This window comes from Saccostrea echinata, unplaced genomic scaffold (assembly GCF_033153115.1).
Source record: "Saccostrea echinata isolate AGI-Se365-2 ecotype Australia unplaced genomic scaffold, CSIRO_AGI_Sech_v1 ptg000040l, whole genome shotgun sequence".
Taxonomy (NCBI): domain Eukaryota; kingdom Metazoa; phylum Mollusca; class Bivalvia; order Ostreida; family Ostreidae; genus Saccostrea; species Saccostrea echinata.
This window is the reverse complement of record NW_026889789.1, coordinates 4,475,096-4,491,279: the sequence shown is the minus strand read 5'-3', so window position 1 is coordinate 4,491,279 and position 16,184 is coordinate 4,475,096. Positions and strand designations below refer to the sequence as shown.

General features: G+C 32.4%; 1 protein-coding gene and 1 long non-coding RNA gene across 2 annotated transcripts in view; one reads left to right on the top strand and one right to left on the bottom strand.

Moving 5' to 3' along the window:
• Nucleotides 1-16,184, bottom strand: part of LOC133200528 (uncharacterized) — a 57,996-nt gene that overhangs the window by 38,704 nt on the left and 3,108 nt on the right. The window lies entirely within an intron of this gene.
• Nucleotides 5,000-6,538, top strand: LOC133200575 (uncharacterized). The gene is made up of 3 exons (XR_009722961.1): nucleotides 5,000-5,070; nucleotides 5,567-5,718; nucleotides 6,411-6,538. It is a non-coding gene; the product is annotated as an uncharacterized LOC133200575 (long non-coding RNA).

Genomic DNA, 16,184 nt, shown 5'->3' with positions numbered 1-16,184 from the left:
ATGAAAAAATAAAACCTTTAGACATGGCTTATTTTTTCTCATTGTTATTGTTTTAGTAGGTCGTTTAGTCTGGAAAAGAATTAGCGCTACACAAAATTTTATGCATGTCCGCTGCGCCGCCTTGACGTCAAAATCCATTTTGTCGTCGTTCTCAGATTTCTTGAATTTATTTATGATCTCCGTATTTCTGAACGAAATTCTAATAAACTTGCACAAAATGAAGTCAAAATAAAATTGAAAAATTATATACATAAATTGAATTATTTTCGCTCTTACTGTGGGTCCACCGGGAGTTTGAACGTTGGTGTTACATATTTTCAATAACTCATTTCGTGACTGCGCCGGGTACCCCTACCATTGATACATTAATATACATGTACCATTGAAAAGAAGAAATAAAATATTAGTTAAATATTTTTTGCTTTTATAAATTCTTAGTGTTTGTTAAACGTATATCAAATTTTCACTGAAAGACGTTCATTACAAAGAAGAATATACACAATGTCTCAATAATTTCCAAACAGCCCTCGTATTTAGTCATTTTAATTTTGATTCCTAGTTAATCATATCGATATGCGCAGTTAGACCATCTCAGGGAGAAGCGTCGATATCCAAATGTGTGTTTGAGGGAGAAGGGGGGGGGCAGAGATCATTGAAAAGCAAAGAAAAAAAGAAAAAATGAATGCGAATGAAAAAGCATGAATCGGTAAAAGTTCAATCTAAAAAAGAGAACCTATCTATTTTTTTTTTTGGGACGACCATTATATATATATATATATAATTCTTTGCTAAATTAACATCAAGAGAATATGCTAAAGGGAAAAACGGAAGAGGGAGATGCCACGGAAATTTTGCAAAAAATAAATTGTGATAAAAAAAAAATTTTGAAATGATCATATAAACACATTTTAAAAAAGTAGTGTCCGATACAAAATACTATCATATGAATTTTCTTAAATTGTTCCGATAAAAGCTGACTTGAAATTTATTGCAATATGTTTAAGAAATAAATGCAGCTAATGTGGACTTTTTCCAAAAGCATTATGATCAATGCTGAAGAAAATAACAATTACATCGACGGTGATAGTAGGATTAAAATATTTATGAAACAGAAGAAACAACAGATTAAACAATAGATTAGGCTGTCAAGAAATTACAAACGTCTGATAAATGTTGAAATGGCGACATCTTTTGAGAATAAATCACTGAAAGATTAGTAACAAGTGTTTATGGGTGTCATATTCAAATGTTAAGAAAATGTTCAAAAATATCAACAACAAGTCGTAAGACAACAAAAACAATCAAGAAATCTTCATTTTGAGAAAGATTAAAAGAAATTAACACTGGTGATGTTCCGAGCGAACTGCTGAATTCATGTACATTTGTATGTAATAAATTAGTCACATTTCGTGTGGAAATCTTGGACGTCGAGTCTCAGCTCTGATATCTCGATATCCCGGATATCTCAACATTTTTTGGAAAGTTCCGTTGATGTCGGGATACTGAAGGAAGAGGATTAAACAAGCACATACATCTTTCTGATTTCAAAGAAAAAAAATATTGCTATTTCAGTGGTGTGGTTACAGGCAAAAATAAGAGTCATGTTCTTTAATTTCGAGATTTTGACAAATTGTTATTTTTTGAAACAATAACTAGGAAGAAATGGTTTGTATAATTTATCTTTAGATTTCAAGACAAAATCAGATACTACGTCGCCTATGAAGGTCAAGTTAGAGTGGAAGGGTTACAAACATTCAATGGGATATTGCTTAACCGAATCGCCTCGTATACAAAAAAGTATAAACATGTGTGTTGGACGTAATATTTAATTCTTGTTTAAGAATATAATTTTATGTACATTTCATCGCACCGAAATATATATGAAAGCTTAGGTGTCAGGTTAGCTGATACCACAGAGGAAGATGATCAGAGGACCTTAATTATGTTAAAATACATATATTCAAGCAGGACCGTAGCTACAGTTTCAAAAGTTGGGGGAGGGGGGGGGGGCTTCCTCCAAAAATATGACAAGCAAAATGAAAAAATAAATACCAACACTGACTCAAGAGTGTGGTGTTGGGGGGGGGGGGGTCTTCTTAAAATAATCTGACAAGCAGAAAAAAAGGAAAACCTTATCTGTAAAAATCCTGGAATTTGCCAGTGCTCCACATTACAACAAAAATCAAAATTTGGGGGGGGGGGGAGGGAGCATTTATAAAAGGAAAATTTGCTATATCAAATTACTATACTCAGAAAAAGTGGGGGCAGGCCCCCTCTCCCCCCCCCCCTTCATTCTACGGGCCTGTTAAGTCTCGCAAGATATTCGGTTTCAATTTCTAATAGATTTCATAAAAAATGTAATGCAACCGTATTTCATTTCGCTCAGAAAAGTCTGTTTAGTATGAATATATATTTGAGCAGTACAAGCATCTCTTTGATCAATTTATACAATATATACGTAAACGATAATGTTCGTTTGGTTGTTTTGTTTTAAATTAACGGCCCTTTTAAGAAATGATGAACGATAATTGATGTGTTCAAGTGATAAAGCAGTAGCGTCGAGGGTACAGCTGCCTCAAAATAAAACAAAAGTATAGAAATATTTATAACCGTTTTTGATTAAGTGTGATTTACTTAAAAAAGTAAGAAGTTGACAAAAAATTTAAACTTTCATGTACTGAATGAACGTTCCTAAAACAATCCTTGACATCATTATGTGCCTCTGTGAAAATATTTTTTTTTATATCGGGATCGATGTGCTCTTTTGCGAGGGGATGCCCCGCTTTAATTGAACGAGGTGCCCCTCTGGGAAATCTATATAGATTTTTTTAATATATATTTTAATATTACAAGTACTTTATATCTTTTATAAAATGAGCTAGAGTATTAATTATAAAAAGAATACACTGTTGGGAATTCAGCAAGAATTAATATTTCGACTGAATAAAAACCGTTCCTAGATCCTGTCTAAACCCCCACTCCTCCCTTTACAAGACTAGTAAATCTGCTCTAATATAGTATGAAAATAGTATGCAACTTCCCTCATGAATAATCACATACTAGTTGCTTGGAAAAAAATAAATTCTCAAGTTTATATGTGTCAAAACGATAAACGTTATTTTAAAAAATGTAGTTTTAAAGAATGTTTGAGGCATGCGACGTCATTACGTATTCAGTAAATAACGTCAACGTTGTTTTGAAACGGCCTCACTAAAATGCTCATAAAATACTAAAAACGTGAGATATTTTAACATCAATTCTCTGTAAGGACCAAAAATGCTTGGCCACGCACTATCATGGAATTTTATTTTATGTCTATAATATTAGAGAGTGCCCTATATAAAGACTATTGGTGGGTAAATTTTGGACAGTACCTCCTTGGTTTCCATAGCAACGACTTTGAAATATTTTGTCATGGCAAAACTGACCTGATTGTCATCACCATGTAAAATAATTCCGTGCTTCCTTAATGTAGGAAAGTTATGAACATAACATGGGTTTCATTTTACAGCTAAGTAATCAAAGTTTCTGTGCATCTAAATTTTATTCAATTTAACCCAAGGTTTTTAATATGATACAGATCAATTTACATGAATTTGTCATAAAAATGAATACAAAGGTGCCTATTTCTTGATATGCATATTAAATTTTGCAGGCAATTGAAACTTAGAAAAAAGATCTTTTTAGTAAGATCAAGCTTAGATCTAAAAGATGCAAAAAGATTTGAGGTGGGGAAATCAGTTAAAAGTCATATTCCAATCCCCTCAAATTATAACTTTTCCTAAAAATTAACCTAGAGTTATTTCCCTTTGCTGACTCTTTTGCACTGAAGACAAAAAATTAAACTGGTGTTATTTCCCTTTGTTGACTCTCCTGTATTGAAGTCTAAAGAAGTTTATAACAACATGTGGCAAAAACAGACGCCAGAAAAATAAACATGAAACAATAACGGAAAAATGATGTGTTTTTCAACTTTTTAAATTGGAATTCGGGTGTGAATGGCAAAGGAATTCATCAAATGAAGGAGACACTGTTTTCTCAGCATTCAACTTGATAATGATGTACAGGTCTTTATTATGATAATAGATTTTTAATGTCAAATTCACTTTGCAAAATATTGAAACAAATTTTATGAGGTCTGACTTGCATTGCCATCATGTGGGATTCCATGTACTCTAAAACCCATGAGAAAAATACAAGATGCAATTGGAGGAAAACAACAAGCAGAAGATAGGGCAGTCAGTGGGAATGGTTAGAACAACCCTAGGCACAGGTATGAATTTGAATGTTTTCAAATATTCATTTTGTATAAAAACTACACGTAAGAAGCTTTTTTCAAATAAATTGACATTTTAAATAATTTTTTTTATATAATAGACTTAATTGGTCTATATTCAAAGATCACCATGTTAGCAGGACATTCCAGATATATACATCTTATTAATATATTTGCATTATAGGAATTTTTGCTTGCTTCAGAAAGCAACTTACTTTGGCAAATCATAACAACAAAGTTTATCAAAAGGAGGAGAATATTTTAGAAGATGTAAGTTTGTATGTAATAAAAAATATACACAAGGCTATATAAAAAAATTATATATTTTTGGTAACATTGTACACAGTGGCGGTTCCAGGAATCTTGAAAAGGGGGGGGGGGACCAGTGTGGTCTCGGGATACTGGCTCAAGGCCACACCAAAAAAATTGATTTATTAAATCTGAAATCTGATGTATATTTTGGACACAAAGGGGGGGGGGGAGGGGGGGGGGCTGGACCCCCCTCTAAATCCGCCATTGGTACAGTTTAAAATCTAATTTGGCCAAAAAAGTAGTTGGTGGTGGGTAAAAATTAGAGATGGTCGACTTAACGGAAACACATAAAAAAAAATTTTAGCCTAAAAAGAAGTCATATAATTCCGATTCACTGTAAAAGAACAAAACATATTTAACTGCAGCTATAAATACAAACTAATAAGATAAAAATATAATATAATTTAGGACTGTGACACAGGAGCATCACTTATGAAAGGTTGCACTCAAATAGTACAACGATGAAGGATATATGAGCAACTGTAAGTACACTATAATTTAATTAATTCAATTTTCTTTTTTCACTTGATGTATGCTTTATCAAACTTTTAAGATAATCTTAATTCACAAGCAAATTTATGGTGGGTATAATTTATAAATATTCAATCAGAACTTGTTCAGGAAAGTTTCGCTTGTGAGTACAAGTTCAAACATTGAATATGTATAAAATTTATTTAATATGCAATTATATATATATATATATATATATATATATATATATATATATATATATATATATATATATATATATATATATATATATATATATATATATATATATATATATATGAAATAGTGTTGATGACTTGTATGATTATCCCTAATGCATATGATTTATACAAGAAAATTGCATAGGCCTACATGTATAAATTAACTACAAATAGAAATATCCAGTATACAGTAATGATTGATATAGTTGCAAATGCTTGGGAAAGAACCTTTATTCTTGTGTTTTTATCATCATTATTCAACACAAAGGCTATATACCAGAAGCAGGAGGCAGTTACAAAATTAACTAATGGAGACAGAAACCTTGCAATTGACTGTGAGAATTGAACATTGGACAGTATCTTCCCTGAACAATATTCTTTTGGAGAAGATTCTGTTTGAGCATGGGGACAGCTTTTGGAGTAGGTGATGGTAAATTGTTTCAGTTACTTTTATCTTGCGATTGGCTACACTGAAAATACTGTATGTGTCCATAAATTGGCGTATTCAAAATTTAGCGCAATCACTGGGTATGGAGTAATCGTGAATTAGCGCTACATACGTCTGCGGCATGTATTGTATTTATTAATGATTTAGTTAAGGTATTCATTAATTGGTGCATTGTTGTCTGCGTTAAAGGCAATAAAATATGAAGAACAGGTGCTTGGGAATGGGACCCCCTCCCCCGCGTTCCATACTCCAAGGGTTCTCCCCGACTTTTTTTTATAATAAAATACATTTCTATTACACATTCACAAAGTATTACAATTCAAAAATCCAAAATATAATCTAAAACTAACCTTTTATTAAAATTCATAATCTCTGATACTAAAGTTCTCTTTTAGTATCCGAGAGTATGAATTTTTATAGGGGGGGGGGGGGGGGGGTCCCGTCCCCAAGCACCTGTGATATGAAGCCTGCTTTTTAAGTACACATGCAGGAATTTTGAGGCAATTTATTTCAAGATGTAAATACTAACTACTAGCTTAGTATTATATACATTTTGATAAAAATAGATATGCTTATATACTTGTATTTGTTATCACATGAAAAATGTAGTAGATATTAAACAATTGATTTTTGATTAAAGTATACATGTATGTTTTTTTTTCAGGGGAAAAGATGAAGATGATTATTTCAAGTATCACTTTTCAAACCCATTTAAAATTCTTCTTGACTGGTCAGACACAACACCACATAATGGTCAACCTCTGATGTAAAGAGAAATCATGGAAACATCAAGCCTAGCTGTTCCTATTGTCTACAAAATTGCTATATAGCAGCTATTTTCTACATTTTGTTTATCTCTAAATACACATTTTGGATAATGTTTAGATGTAGATTATTGCTTGATTAATAATTTGAAAAAAAAAAAACAAACTGTTTTTAAAAGTAACGATAAAATTATACATATTCACATGAATATGTGTATGTTTTCTGATTGTAAGACTATACATTAATGGTATTATTTTTAATGGGGTCTTAATTTATGGTCAGTCTAAATAATTCTAAATTTCTTTAACCAAATAAAATTGACATCTAAAGATTTGCATCTGGGAACAAGCAAAATTTAAAAGGAGGAAATTAACATTAGCTTATCAAATTTCAAACCTGCTAAATTAATACACTGTATCTACCTACCTATGCATGAAAAACTAATAATTTATTATTTATTTATCATTTTTGGTTGAAAAGTATCATTAGAGTTTTAATCCATTATCTTTTTCCATTTTTTACCTAGTATTTGAAAATGTTGTTTACTGAAATAAGTTCCAGTGAAAAGTTGAATAGCTAATTTTCATTAGATTTTGAGTTATCTGCCCTTTGTAAAGGATCATAGAGAAACAATAATAATTCATTTAATTTTGTTTTATCCTATTTATTATCTTTAATGATATTTACTAATCATTCCGTTTGTCTTATTTATTAGTGAGAAAAATGTTTGGAAAAGAAATTTTATAAAACAACCAGTGTCTAGTAACATTTTGAACAAAATATTATTTGGCAAAATGCCAATTTTCGAAGTTAAAAATACCGAAAACGAAAAAAATCCCCACTCCACTTTTCATAAAAGTTAACTAATATTATTATGGTGTTTTTAAAATTTCAGGTGATTTTTTCTTGAATTGCCTGCATTTCTTGAAAGACTTCTTGAAATATAGGGTAAAAACGACCATTTTCAAAATGTAAGAATTTGGTCATCTTTGAGCCATCAATTGAAGAATTTGCAGGTGACTTGTAGAATTTTTTTTATTGTGTTATATAGTGCTTCATTTGTTCTATTCATATAATGTATGAATTATCTCAAAATAATAAAGATGATTAAACCACAAGAAATCAAGTATATAGCATTTTTATGCTTGAATTGAGAGTAAATGGGGACAAAATCTATATTGGCCCGTTACCATGGCAACCAAGGTAGTAACTTTAATTTTGAATGTTGATTATGTCATAGTGTATGGGCATTAATCAACTGAAAAAGTTTCATGAAAATCGCTCATGGTGTGTGCCACAGCCCTACAGTAAAATTTTGGTCCTTACAGAGAATTGATGTTAAAAATTGATGTATATTTGTATTCAGAAAGAGTCAGGCTATCAAAATTTATCAAAAAGTCAATTTGTGAAATTTTGACCTTAAGGGCCCTTTTCTCATGACGGCAGTCATATATATATATATATATATATATATATATATATATATATATATATATATATATATATATATATATATATATATATATATATAATCTTTTAAATCCCTGAAGTATCAATTCATTCATTCATTCATGCAGAATAAAATTCTGACAACCAGAATAAGAGTTAACCTATCAACTACTAGAATAAAAGTGAAACATTCTCTAAGGATTTTAATTCCACGTGTCCAATATGTAGTCCATAACATGGCTGAAATGCATTTAATTTTATACCTGCGTATGAATTCAACTTACATTGAATTCTAATCTCATTTTTCATTAAAAGTTAACACACAATGTTAAAAATTCAACTCTTCTATGATGTAAACAGACTGGTAAATGGAAAATATTGTTTCTTATTTATTTCAAACAAGAGAGGGGTCTAAACGTAACCCCCCCCCCCCACACACACACACACATACACACACTTGTATGCATCCTTCTTTTGCTTTTATAGATAAAATGGAAATCCCATATTCATCTATATTAACTTCAATTTTTATCAAACTGTAAATTCTCCATCTATGTTTAAATTATTCATGTGTCAAAATATTCATGTACAGTGATCATACATGTATAAAACGTTTTGGTTTGATTCGAGGAAATGCGCACTGAAATTGTTGACGTAGTAATAGATCTAGATGGTCGGATACGGCCAGTTTGCCGCATACATGTATAAGATATTCATGAATTCGGACCATTTCAGTAAACAATTCTATTACATTTTCGGTACTTACTCAGTATATATTATAGTTTTAAGTTCCTGAGTTCATCGAAAATGTGTCTTCATAACTGTTCGGGAAACAGGAGGAAATAACTCAAGAAGGAGAGGGGAAAATCTCCCACATTTTTAGAGTTGTTCATCTTTGATCAGTGAACTTTTGGAAACGGGTTGTAAAACATTTCTTTTTTCTAAAGGTAGTTCTATACTCGGCACTAAATGGGCTCAATCTTGAAAAATCTGCTTTTATAACATAGACATATATCTCAGCAATAGAAAAACATAAGACAAATTATATGTCAAAATGTTTATTTTTCGGCTATTGCCTCTCAGACTATATACCCCAAAATCCAAAATACTGAAAATGTACCTGTCCACGATTTTGTCTATATACATGTATATATAAGAATAAAAATCTAAACAGTCAACTTTGATACACGAAATAGAATAGAAAAATGTTAAGGAACCAAATTTAATCATTGTTTTGCTTGAATTATTTTAAATATGTGCACTTTGATAGGCTAACGTATCAAAATTTTGTACGAGAAAATATGCTTCACAGGTCAATCTCGGTCATTTTTTAATATTTTTATGGACTCAATTTTCAACAATTTGCTTTCTTTTTACATAATAACATCTTAAAAAAAGAATAAAGCAAAAAAAAAAAAATAATATGTTCACGCATTACTTTTCACAATATGGGCTGTGAACTAAAGGTACCCCAATGAAATTTCTCTTCGAAAAGAAAGATATTGCCACATTTTACAATAATGCAGCTAAAGTTTGAGTGTAGAATTGTATTTACAAAGTTGCACATATCTAAAACAATAATAATACACACCCAATACCTACTGTCCCTAAAATTTATCTTGTTTTACGTAAAAACAAAAACAAAAAAAAAAACTTGTCAGTAAATTAGAGACAATGATTCAGAACATGATTGACTGATTCTCACAAACTGGATGATCTTGTTACAGAAAGTAAGTATGCTGCAAGTGAATCAACTATTTTCATATACTAGTTTTCTAAAGATATTTTTGCATTGTGATTAAATGTGATGGGTTTGCAGGGAGGGAAGGGGGGGGGGGTGCGTCTAATGTGATAATTATTCAAGATAAATATTGCAATGTTTGAAATAATAGCGAGCGGAGCGAGCGGCGCGAAGCGCCGCTCGTCACTGCGAGCTCTAACGACAACGCCTGGGCGAAGAGAAAATTCAGACTACTGCACATTCATTCAATAGAATTTTTTTCCGCAGTAATTCTGACCCACAATGCATCGCTTCTTGTTCTCGCTGCTAACTTCGTTCACGCGGTGACAACAACTAAAAATTCACACAAAATAAACTCACCTTAATTTAATGGATATTGCATGCAGATAGTAGATTAAACGTTCTTTGTTAAAATATTTGCACTTTTTAAACTTTGTTTATGGAAATGCAGCTAACATACGACGTCATGTGACGTCACAGTCTAGCCGTTCCAAATGCCTCGTGCGGTTTGAAGAGGCGGATCATACATGTAATAATAAAGTGAACACTGCGCTCGCCCCAACGGTCGCACCGTCAACATATTAAAATTTGTCACTGTCAAATCGTATCAACTCCTTTTCTTGCTAACTATCAGTGTTAGCTTTTACTTGTCCGCCGACAATAGTCTGTCTGTCGGATCGATTTGATAAGCTGATACATGTAGCACACTCGTGCTCCATGTTATCGGCATATTCTCATCAACAGAAATGTCGTTTATATTATATCTTTATTACCTTATGTCTTTCTGTCAACCGAAAGTTATTTCCAGCCTTCCCTTTTTAAATAATTTCCGGATATTTAAAACGCCAAGTAAAAGTCAAACCAATATAGTTCAAAAATCACAACTCGGAAATAAGAAGTGTGATTCCGGTTTTACTATTCGTTAGTGACGTAGTGCGAATATTGATCTACTTTAAAAGGAGAACAAAACAGTATTTATATGGCTAATTCTTAATTTTAAGATAGTTCCGTGATCTGGTAATGCGAATGTTACATAGCCAACTGTAAGAAAAAAAAGCAATGTATCATAAAAAAGATAAAAAAAATATTGTTCTGCTAATATTGAATCAAGGATACGTTTCATATAAAATTAAAGAAAGAGCCATAGGTGCCTTACCGACGACACGGCCGACTCAAGAATTTAGAAGGAAATCACCTGTTTCTATTTATAGAGTGCCTTTTTTCAATTCAAGATCAAACTGTGTAATATGATTTAAGGACGAGTGTTGTATTTTCATAGTTGCAAGTTTGTCAAATGGCAATCATTTTACTGACTTGTTCAGTACTCTAATTCTGAGACCAAAGATTTAGAAAATTAAAAATAAAACACGTAGCTATGAATTTACAAACTTTAATAAAATAGTTTATAGGACTGTCTTTTCCCGAGGTACTTTCAAATTGTAAAGTGTATATTATAACTTTCTGAAATTATGTATATTATAAAACAAAATTAAAAAAAAAATGTTGAAAAGATACACAAAGAAATAAATTAAAATAGCATAAATGGAAAAACGTGGGGCTCGAACTCGCACTCATCATATTTACATTCCAGCAATCATACCACTGCGCCAACGAAGTCAATGATGTCGAACAGATAAATTTAAGACAGATTGCTAAATCTTACGATTATATGAGGAAAAAAAATGAATGTATATTTTCATCTTTTTTAATATGAAGACCACCTTTAACCAAAATTTTCTAAATGTAATGAAGTGCAGTCATATCAAAATAAAATTATTCAAAAGTTGTTTTTCTGGTTAACAGTGGTCTTTGGCAGCAGTTTGTCATCATTAGATGGATTCCTCAATATTTACCATATACTCCATACAAACTGGATAATTTTCATATTCATCATATGAGGGAACTATTAACATTGAAATATCATTATTGTGTGGTTTGGTTTTATGCATGTATAAACTAAGATTGTATGACAAAATTTTGGTTAAACAATGTATTTAAGAAATCACTAGTAGTGTAGGCGAAAATGCCTATCAAATGCCCTATGGCTCTTTTAAGACATAATCTTTCTTTTCTTCCCTTTTAATGGAGAGAGGGGCGGGTTTTAAATCAAAAGCGCAAATAATCAAGGATACTATTTGGTATTTCTAAAGAAACCACATCAAGTCCTTAAATCCCGCTTTCTTTTAATTACGTCGGGAACGATTCGGTCGTCATTTTGACGCTTTATTATCAACGTCAAATTTGACGTCAAGTTAAACGTTTAATTGAAATTGCAAGAGTTATCTCCCCCGGTGTGTTGTACGTCTTTAAATGTCTATGTAATCCATACAGTTTGAAGGTACATGTATTTCTTTGATAGCCTACAGAGATTATACATTTAGTTAAACTCTCAACAAAAATATCTACTGTGTGTACAGGTAAAGGAGAAAGGTGAACTTTTAATTATTTTTTTTTCTCTCAGAATGAATTCCTTTCTAAAATTGCATTGGAAATCTTAGTTACCAAACGGTTTACGGTGCAGAACGTTTGACTTCCTTTACTGGAGATAAACGTCTCTTTTAAGCGGGTCGTCAATGCGAAGATAGTCCCCATTTTTCCCCAAAAAGTGCCTTTGAGCAAAAAAGATTTTTTAACTTTTCTTTTTTAAATTCAAAATAATTCTGAGTCAGATTTTTCTGAGTTGGTAATAACGACCCCCCCCCCCCCTTCGGTCTACAGATTCGAGGTAAATTAATATTTTCTTATATTTTTATATCATGACTTATATGTTGCTAGAGCATTTCACACCAAGTTATTGAAAAAAAAAAAGTTTTGAGAAACCTCTTTTATCTAGAAATTATCAAAGGTACGATTTTCGGGACGCGTTTGATTGACACGAATCCCTGCACTTCCACGAAGTACACTATATCAATAATATTTAAGAAAAGTGGAAAATTTATTGTGTATTAAAAAGCAATATTAAAACTTTAAATCAGAAAGCTAGAAATGTGAGAAAGCAAATCCAACTCACTAGTATTGTCAGTCCATGCTCAGTGATGTGCGTAGCCTGAACGAATTGAACACACCCAGTAAAACGGTAAACATTAACAATAACAGAGCTCGGGCCCGGCTTTAAAATACAGATGTTTAACGTAATATCATGAAGAATTTCCACAAATGAATTTTGAGAATTTTAATTCGTGTAAGTTCAATTCATTAAACTGAAATTATTTCTGAACAAAAATAGAAATTTAAAATTGTAAACTAAACTGCAATATGCAGAAGTAATTTTGTCTCCTCATTCACATTGGCAAGCGTGATTTTGATTACATGACTTGCACAGTTTAAAGAGAGGGGGGAGGTAATGTGGGTAGACTTTATTTAAGGAAAAGCTTGATAAAGGTCGGGACTCGGGACCATAATTCCTGTAAAGGAAAAAAGGCGTCATATCAGGATCATAACTTCCAATTTTTTTTTCTATACGAGCTTAAGGTAGTACATAAAAGATAAGCCAAATTTTTCCTCAAATTCAATTTTGTTCAAACTTTGATATTTTGTTCTAGGATACAAAATCTCTCTTTAAATGTAATATGAAAAAAAAATTCAACCATTCATTTTTACCCACTTGCCCACATAGTTTGAAATATGGCCTATCAGACACCTGTAAGAAGATTCTGAAATCAGACAGCTGACCTAAGACTGTGCATTATGTAAAAATAACCAATTGATCTATTGCAAACTTGTGTGACGCTGTTTATAAAGGCAACATTTTGTACTAAAATTTAATAGAATGTTTTGACACCAGAATATTAGAGAAAAAGGGATGTAAAAATAGAGCTTTATAGCCCTGGAATTGAAAATTCACATGTAAATATGCCACATGTTAAGTCCTATATAAAGAAAATGTATAATCCATTTTTTTACAAAAAATCTACAGAATCATAGAAATGGAATCCGGATTAAAATATGTCAAAATGAAGAAATTTGAATTTCAGATATTTTGGCAATTTTAAATAAATCAAATGCCAAAAAACGTAAAGATTCTGTAGATGACGTCATTATATTTGACCTCATAATATGACCTTGACCTTTACTGTAAAAAAAGGATGGAGACTCCTTTTAAATATGTCCAAATATCAGGTTTCTACTATAAATGGATCAAAAGTTACTTTGCATTTTATAACAGACAGTCTGTCTGTTTGTTTTGATTGGTTGAAACTATGGCTTTCATATTTCACATATTTTGTATTTCTTGTGACAAGACCTTTCTTGGGGTACGTGCATATTTGACTTTTGACCTTGGAGCTTTTGCAAAATTTTCAAGTTGGCCTTTTTAACAAGTGGTGCTAGGGCTTTCATACTTCACATGTGTATTCTATGTGATAAGACATTTCCTTGGGTATAATTTTTTTTCTCCTTTTGACCTTGACTTTGGAGCTTGACCTACTTTTGAAAAACTTAAACCTTTTCAATAACTTTCGGACGGTCAGTACCAGGACTTTTATATTTCACAGGTGTATTCCTTATGACAATAGCTTTTCATTGGGTACCAACAGGTTTGACCCTTTGGCCTTTAACCTACTTTAAAAAAAAACTTTAACCTTGGCCAAATTTTTGGAAGAGTTTGTGCTAGGGCTTTTATATTTTACAGATATATTTCTTGAGACAAGACCTTTATTTGGGTAATAACATTTTTATCTCATGGTCTTGAATCAGGTGTTTGATTCACATTTGAGAAATAAACTGCCATGGGGTGCATCAGTATTTCACAAACATATCTTGTTCTTACATGCTGCTGTTACTTGCATGTAAAAAAAATAAGAAAGTTCGATTGTCCACGTTTTCAATTCTTTTATTTGTCTTTTATTTTTTTGTCCCCCGTTTTTACTGAAAGTGGGAGATATTAATTTGGGCCTGTCTGTCCGTCCATGCATCCGTCCGTCCGCCCGTCGGTATTTCTGTCTGTCTGTAACACTTTCGTTTCCGCGCGATTTCTCGAGAAGCTTTGAGCTTTTGCAATGAAATTTTATATCACACTTCCCTCTGGCCTAAAGAAGACTCGTATTGATTTTGAAGTCAAAACAACAAAGGTCAAGGTCATAAATTCATACATTCTTCCTATGTGTAATACTTCCGTTCTCGGGCGAAATCTCAAGAAAATTTTGAGCTTTTGCAATGAAATTTTATACCATGACTCCCTATGGCCCCGCCCTCCACCCTTAAAGTGTCCCATCCGTTTTTTTTTTTTTTGGGGGGGGGGGGGTGGGGGTGGGTGGGGGGGTTCAATTTTTTAAAAGTCAATTGGAAATTTGTTGGCATCGATCACGCTCACAGTTTTAGAGTTACTCCCCGTTTGTATTAAAATTCGCGTGACACTATTTTAGCACAGAAGCAGATGGAGAGTTATTACATAATATTTCCATTTCTATTTGTTTTCTCTGTGATAACTCTTTGAAAGTTGGTTGAGTTGATTTCTTGATCATTCTACCGGAATGTAAATTTCGCCAAGCGAAAGGTCAGGAGCTAAGAAGGCCTAATATGCATGCAATTCTCGTGCGGCTGTCTTTGTGTCTGACGCTAAGGAGGTCTAATATGCATGTAATTCTCTTGCGGCTGTCTTTGTGTTTGACGTCAGTGGGCGGGGACTATTGAAATTGACATGTGAGGCCTCATGTAATTTAAATCTATTAGTCTACATTTTTAAAATCTAAATTTACAATTTTATTTCACAATGAAATGGAAATATAAGGAATCACTGTCTGTTTAGTAGAGTATGCCAGGGACATCAACGATAGTTGGAAACGTGGGATAATTTATGCATAACGGGCTTCGCCCGTTATGCAAATTATCCCACGTTTCCAACTATCGTTGATGCCCTGGCATACTCTACTAACTAGACAGTGATTCCTTAATTATACAGGTCATCGGCGGACTTATATTCTATTATTATACCTCTACTGATTTTTCCCTATATAATCATTAGATCGTTAGATGTGACTAATTCCCTAGAAATCGTTATGAGTGGACTTATACCCGTGCGTTAGTGAAGTGAGCTAATCCCTGCTTCGAAAGCTAATTCCCGGTTATCCGTAATCCTCTAGATTTAACTTTTTACATTGGTATGATATGTGAATGGACTAATCCCCGTGTGTTAGTTCAGTGAGCTAATCCCTGCTTTGAAATCACGCTATCTGAATCCTCTAAATTTTACGTTTGTATCGGTATGATAAAACAGTTAAAAGTATATCACTGAAGGAGTTAGCAAGATTTCAGTTCCACTCGACAATGGCTACTTCCCTCGGCTTCGCCTCGGGAAATAGCCCTGGCCTTGGGGAACTGGAATCTTGCTAACTCCCTCGATCAATGATATACTTTAACTGTATAATAACACCTATTATAACTGTTTAGCAAAGACTAAATTAGACACCAAGTGTTATGTAAAATTTTGTCAATATCGAACGTGAATACATACAGTTATGTATATGTGACCTCCCGTTTGCATTT